Here is a 7,527-nt window from a genome sequence, read left to right on the forward strand (position 1 = left end):
CTCCACCCTCACTGGTAGCTTGACACAAAACACAGAAACTTTTGGGAGCTCTATGGTCCCACCATTGCCTGAGACACCAAAGTACCTCCCCTGGGTAATATAAAGCAAGCACAAATCCCACCTCTACCACCACAGCTGGTGCTCTCTTGCAAGCACCATCTCTTGGCTGGAGGCCAACCAATACAGTCCACTACAACATCTCCACATAGAATAACCATGTCTAGAAAGGAAAAAACTTGTGTGTGACCTCAGCTATCACCACTGCCTGCAGCACCCCGGCTAACCAGGAGGTCCTGAGTCTGTCTACATGACCAGATCATTACTACTGCAACTGGCATTACAGAAAGCCATCATACTAAGGCTATTTATAACCGAGGAATCTCAAAGAGTCGACATCACTCCCCTGCCACCCCCATCAGTGCTGGTGTTGATACCCACTGTTGGGAGACTTGAAGACAGGCCATATCACTGGATCCCTTGCAGACATTCCCCAGCACCAGCCTGGAATGTGCCAGCTCCAATGGGCAGCTAAACCCAGAGACGCAGCAGCATTCAGAGTAGTCTGGCTCTCAGGGACTCCTACTCCTAGGGGAAGTGGCAGTGTACCACATCAAGGGAGCTCGCTTGTAGAACAAAAAAAAAAAAAAATTCCAGATGGAAGGCCTTGCATTCCAGAAATTTCTACTTATGGGAGGTTTCCTTCAGCAGAGGCACAGGTATGATGCTGGGCTCAGCAGGGAAAGTCTGTGGCTCTACCTTAACAGTCAGGCAGCCCTGGTGCTTGTGAAGGGTCTTGGAGAAGGGGACTTCTTTTCCCACTCATCCACCATTGAAGACAAAGCTTGGGCTTCCACCATGGGAGCTCAGCATGGGTGCATCTGTAGACAGCTTTTCTGGAACACTTCAAGGTGACTGTATCCCCACAGAAATAGTGCCCTCCAGGTTCGGGCTTACATGAGAAGTAGAGTCACAATACTTCTCTACTTGGAATATCAATATTCTTGCAGATAAAAACAGGTACCTTTCTGATCTGAATAGCTGAAACACTGAGTCAGGAGTGTGACTGGCAATGGGATTGCTTTCTGGCTGGCCTGGCAGGGGAGCTGACATGGCTCCCACCCTTCCCCCATAAGACCTTAGTGCATTACACTGAGAGCTCCTCCAGCCACTGTTTTCAAGGCTGGGACCTCTTCCTACCATGAGGTATTCTATTTATCCACCTGTTTTAGCCACAGCCAGTTTCTGAGGACGCCCCCTCTACTGACCTAAAGCATAAACTATTCAACCCAATAAATAAAATACAGAAGAAAAATAAATACATAAAAAAGTACAGGCTACAGGGGAAAGAGACAAGTTTCAAAAGATACCTCTGCCACTCCAACCCCACAGGAAACAGTGAACTTACTCATATAACAAGCACATTGCTACTAAAACAAGCATCTGGGAAAGTTAACATACAAAGACTCTATATAACCAAGGAACTCATACAGTCTTCAGCCTTGAAAGCACCAAGAACTGAATAGGCTACAATAAACTGTAATCATTAAACTCAAATCCTTAAGGGAGGAAAGAAATTTTTAAAACACAGCTGAATAAAAAAATCAAGAATAATCAGAAAAAATAGTCTAGCCAAATGAGAAGAAACCAAAAAAGTAATTTTGGCAATGTGACAAAATAGGGTTCTATAACACCCTCAAAAATTCACACTAACTCTCCAAGAATGGATACAAACCAAGAAGAAATCATTGAAAAAACAAATAAAAAATCCAAACGGTTGATTGTTAAGCTACTCAAGGAGATACAAAAGAAATGTAAAAACCAATATGAAGAAATGTTAAAAAAAATTCAGAATATGAATGAAAAATTTTCTAAAAGACGGATATTTTAAAGAAAAAACAATCAGAACTTTTGCAAATGAATGACACATTTAGGGAATTACAAAATGTAGTGGAAAGTTTTAAGAATACATCAGACCTGGTAGAAGAATGAATTTCAGAGTTCAAAGACAAGGCTTTTGAATTAACTCAATCAGACAGTTTTTTAAAATATCAAAATAAATGAACAAAGTCTCCAAAAAACATGGGATTGTGTAAAAGGGCCACACCTAAAAAGGAATGGTGTTCCTGAGGGAGAAGAGAAAGCAAAAAGTTTGGAAAACTTATTTTAGGGAATAACTGAGGAAAAGCTCTTTGATAGAGATTTAGATATCCAAACACAAGAAGCCTGAGAGAAATCCTGAGAGATTCATTGCAAAAAGGATATCACCAAGGCCAATAGTCATTAGGCTTTCTAAACTCAAAGAGAAGTGAGATAAAAGCATCAGGTAACCTAAGAAGGAAAACGATCAGACTAACAGCAGGCTTCTAAGCAGAAACTTTATAAGCCAGAAGGGATTGGGGTCCTATCTTTAGCCTCCTTAAACAGAATGACTATCAGCCAAGAATTTTGTATCCAGCAAAACTAAGTTTCATAAATGGAAGATAAACAGTCTTTTTCTGACAAACAAATGCTGAGAGAATTTATCACTAGCAGACCAGCTCTACAAGAAATGCTAAAATTAGCTCTAAATCTTGAAACAAAAGGTCAATATGCAACAAAATAGAACCTCTTGAAAGCATAAAACTCACAGGGCCTATGAAACAATAACACAATGAAGAAAACAAAATATAGGTATCAACTAATATGATTAATAGAACAGCACCTCACACTCCAACATTAACCTTGAATATAAATGGCCTAAATGCTCCACTTAAAAGATACAGATTGGCAGAATAGAGTTTAAAAATCATAAACCAAATGTATGCTATCTTCAAGAGACTTGCCTAATATGTAAGGACTTATGTAGACTCAAGGTACAAGGGATAGAATATATACTCAATGCAAATGGAAACCAAAAGAAAGCAGGAGTACCTATTTTTATATCAGAAAAAACAAATTTTAAAGCAACAACTATAAAAAAATACAAAGAAAGTCATCATAAAATGATAAAGGGATTGATCCCACAAAAAAAAAAATTACAATCCTAAATATACATGCACCTAACTCTGGAGCTCCCAGATTCATAAAACAATTACTACTAGTCCTAAGAAAAGACATAGACAGCAACACAATAATAGTGGGGAACTTCAGCACTCCACTGACAGCACTGGACAGATCATCAAGGCAGAAAGTCAACAAAGAAACACTGAATTTAAGCTGCACTCCAGAACAAACGGACCTAACAGATATTTACAGAACTTCTACCCAAGAACAAAAGAATATACTTTCTCTTCATCAGCACATAAAACATTGTCCAAATAGAGCATATAATAGGCCACAAGTCTCAAAAAATTTTTAATAAATTGAAATCATACCCAGTAACTTTTCAGGCCACAGTGGAATAAAACTAGCAATCAACTCTGAAAGGAACCCTCAAAACTATACAAATACATGAAAATTAATCTGCTCCTGACTGACTTTTGGGTTAACGATGAAATCAAGATGGAAATTTAAACATTATTCAAAATGATTAATAATAATGACACAACTTATTAAAATCCCTGAGTTACAGGAAAAGCAGTGCTAAGAGGAAAGTCTATAGCACTAAATGCCTACATTAAAAAGTCTGAAACATCACAAATTGACAACCTAAGGTCACACCTCAAGGAACTAGAAAAACAAGAACAAACCAAACTAAAAGCTAGCAGAAGAAAAGAAATAACAAAGATCAGAACACAACTAAATGACACTGAAACAAAAATAAAATGATCTCAAAAAGATCAACGAAACAAAGACATGATTCTTTGGAAAGATTAAAAAAAATTGATAGAGCATTAGGTAAATTTACCAAGAAAACAAGAGAGAAGATACAAATAAGCTCAATTAGAAATGAAAATGGAGACATCAAAACTGACACCACAGAAATACAAAAGATCATCTGAAACTACTGTGAACACCTGTATGCATACAACTAGAAAATCTAGAGGAAATGAATAAATTCCTTGAAACATATGGCCTTCCTAAATTAAATCAGGAAGAAATATATACCCTGAACAGACCAATAACAAGCAGCGAGACTGAATCAGTAAGTTAAAAATTGCCAAACATAAAGCCCAGTTCCAGATGATTCACAGCTGAATTATACCAGACACTGAAAGAAGAATTGGTACCAATCCTACTGAAACTATTACAAAAGATTAACAGGGAAACTTCCCTAACTCATTTGATGAAACCAGTATCACCCTGATATGAAAAACATTAAAGGACATAAAAACAACAAGAAAAAAATGACAGACCAATATCCCTGATGAACACAGATGCAAACAACCTCACAAAAATACTAGCAAACCAAATCTAACAGCACCCCAAAAAAGATAATAAACCATGATAAAGTGGGTTTCATCCTAGGGATGCAGGAATGGTTTAACACAAGTCAGTCAATAAATGTGATACATCACATAAACAGAATTAAAACAAAAACCATATGATCATCTCAACAGGTTCAGAGAAAGCATTCAATAAAATCCAGCATACCTTTATGATAAAAATCCTTAACAAACTAAGCATAGAAGGGACATACCTCAAAATAATAAAAGCCATATATGACAAACCCACAGACCTTATCGTAGTGAATCAGGAAAAGTTGAAAGCATTCCCGCTGAGACTGGAAGAATTCAAGGATGGCAACTTTTACTACCTCTGTTCAACATAACACTGGAATTCATAGCCAGAGCAATCAGGCAAGAGAAAGAAATAAAGGGTATTCAAATTGGAAAAGAAGGAGTCAAAATATTGCTGTTTGCCAATGATAGGATTTTATACCTAGAAATCCCTAAAGACTCCTCCAAAATACAACTATATTTGATAAACAAACTCAGTAAAGTCTCAAGTTACAAAATCAGTGTACACAAATCAGTAGCCCTGCTATAACCAATGACCAAGTTGAGAAGGAAATCAGGAACTCAATCCCTGTTACAATAGCTAAATAAATAAATAAATAATAAATAAATAAACTAGGAATATACTTAACCAATGAGGTAAAAGATCTCTACAATGACAACTACAAAAGTACTAAAAGAAATTGTAGATGACACAAATGAAAACACATCCCATGCTCATCGATTGAAAGAATTAATATAGTGAAAATGAGAATACAGCCCAAAGCAATCTACAGATTCAATGCAATTCCTATCAAAATCCCAACATTATTTTTTAAAGATTTAAAAAGTTAATCCTAAAATTCATAGGGAACCACAAAAGAGTACAAATAGCCAAAACAATTCTAAGCAAAAATAGCCAATCTGCAGTCATCACATTACCTAACTTCAAATTATACTACAAGACTATAGTTACTAAAACATCATAGTACTGGCATAAAAGTAGATACAGAAATGAAACAGAATAGAGAACCCAGAAGTAAAGCCAAACACCTACAACCTACAGATCTCCAACAAAGCATACAAAAACATAAATTGAGAAAAAGACACTATTTAATAAATGGTGCTGGGTTAACTGGATATCCACATGTAGAAGAATGACACTGGATCCCTATATCTCACCTTATATAAAAATCAACTCAAGATGGATCAAATACTTAAATCTAAGATGTGAAACATTAAAATTCCAGGAGAAAACCTATGAAAAACTCTTCTGGACATTGGCCCAGGCAAAGAATTTATGAATATGTGCCGAGACTAGCTTGGTCGGGGAGACCCTAACCCAGTGGCACTAGAGGAATTAAAGATACACACAGAGAAATACAGAGTGTGGAGTGGGAAATCAGGTGTCCTTATGGGAAATAAAGAATGGGCCGAGGTAAAGGGATGGGCTCTGGCTAGTTATCTGCAGCATGAACATGTCCTTAAGGCACAAATTACTCATGCTTTTGTTTGTGGTTTAAGAATGCCTTAAGTAGTTTTCTGCCATGGGTGGGCCAGGTGTTCCTTGCCCTCATTCTGGTAAACCGACAACCTTCCAGCGTGGGTGTCAAGGCCATCAAGAGCATGTCACAGTGCTGCAGAGATTTTGTTTATGGCTAGTTTTGGGACCAGTTTATGGGCAGATTTTGGGGCCTGTTCCCAACATGTCCCCTTTCTTTGTTTTGCAAAGCGATAAAAGCAAAGGCAGCTTTGTCATGGTGAGCTACTTCTCCCAGGAGTCAGGATCTGCATCTGCAGACTATATAAAAACAAACAACACAGATTAAAAGCACAATTATCATTGAAATCACAGAGCTTCTAAGTGTTGTTATCCATTTTAATGGGTTAGTAGCTGCCAATCTGTCTGCAGCTACTTCAAGCACTCCAGTTCCTGGCATTAAGGTCAGGTGTGCCTGGGATGCTTTAAATATTTGTTGTTTGTTGTTGGGTTTTGTTTTTTGTTTTTTTTGTTTTTTTTTTTTTTTTTTTTGCAATATCCAAAGACAAGTTTGCAGAGTATCCTTCTAGATGCTTTTTTATTCTTTCCCAAATTTTGATTTTATTAAAAGCTATTAATAGTTTCCACAGATTCTTATGTTTAGCTCTTACAATGGGCTATATCATTTGAGGTTGAGGTGTCACTATACCGCCATGGTTCTAGATAATAGGAACTCTTGCTGTACTTTGTACCATTTGTACCATCTGACCATTTTGTTCAGACCAGCTGAACACAGTGTGGCTGTGACACACAGACTGAGAAATGCAATTCAAGCTAAACATCCCCTTAGGGGACCGATCAATAATGATTCCATAGGAATCATTGCGCAGCATCTCTGCCTGTTCTGCAATGCAATCTTCCTAAACAAGTATGTTCATTTTTTCTGGCCAAGTTCAAATTTGTTTACAAATAGGTTTTTGAGGGCGGTATGCCTCAATTATAGGAGCAGATTTATTATGGTAAATATTGAGACCAGAAAGCATGTGTAACTGTGTCATAGAGTAATCACATCCAGGCATTATTGCCAGCCAAGATTGATAAATATGCCCAATATGTATAATTGATCTCTGTGTCAGCCCTTGTTGAAGGAATACTCATGGCAGTGGTGATATGATATGCTATCATAGCTACCATTAAATTACTCATTGTGACTGGTTGTCCCACTTTCCTCAGGTTTTCTTCCACCATCTGTGACAGCTTCTTGATCTGTCCCAAGGTGGATGGCTGTGTTCGACGGGTGTTGTTCATGACAGTTGGGGTCCTCATCAGCTTCAGTCTTGACATGACTGCAACTGGGGGGTTCTCGGGATCCTCTTGGAATCTCTTCCTTGGCATCTGGCTCATGATAAGCTTTCAGGTTTCTTGATGGTATCCAAATCGGCTGTTGATTTTGGCCTGGAGAAACACAAGCATAACCTCTACCCCAAGTTATTATTTTACCTATTTCCCAACTTTTCATTATTGGATCTCTCTACTAAACCAGTTGTTCTGCTTTTGTCTTTGCAGCTTGTTTCTGCAGATGCTCTTCAGCTGCTGATAACATCTGGCCTTTAGGGAGGCTCAAAAAATTTAAAGCTAACAATGTTAGATTCAATTATATATGGGCTGTCCTGTAATCCCTGTTTCTCCCCC

General features: G+C 37.7%; 1 protein-coding gene across 1 annotated transcript in view; it reads left to right on the plus strand.

Annotated features, from left to right (window-relative positions):
• The window catches only part of LOC105496929 (zinc finger DHHC-type palmitoyltransferase 15), a 199,384-nt gene extending 191,857 nt beyond the window's left edge, over nucleotides 1–7,527 (plus strand). Inside the window, exon 12 of the mRNA XM_011767565.3 lies at nucleotides 7,402–7,527. The gene's annotated coding sequence lies outside the window, so the exon portion shown is untranslated. The remainder of the gene's footprint in view (nucleotides 1–7,401) is intronic.

Source organism: Macaca nemestrina, chromosome X (genome assembly GCF_043159975.1).
Source record: "Macaca nemestrina isolate mMacNem1 chromosome X, mMacNem.hap1, whole genome shotgun sequence".
NCBI classification, from domain to species: domain Eukaryota; kingdom Metazoa; phylum Chordata; class Mammalia; order Primates; family Cercopithecidae; genus Macaca; species Macaca nemestrina.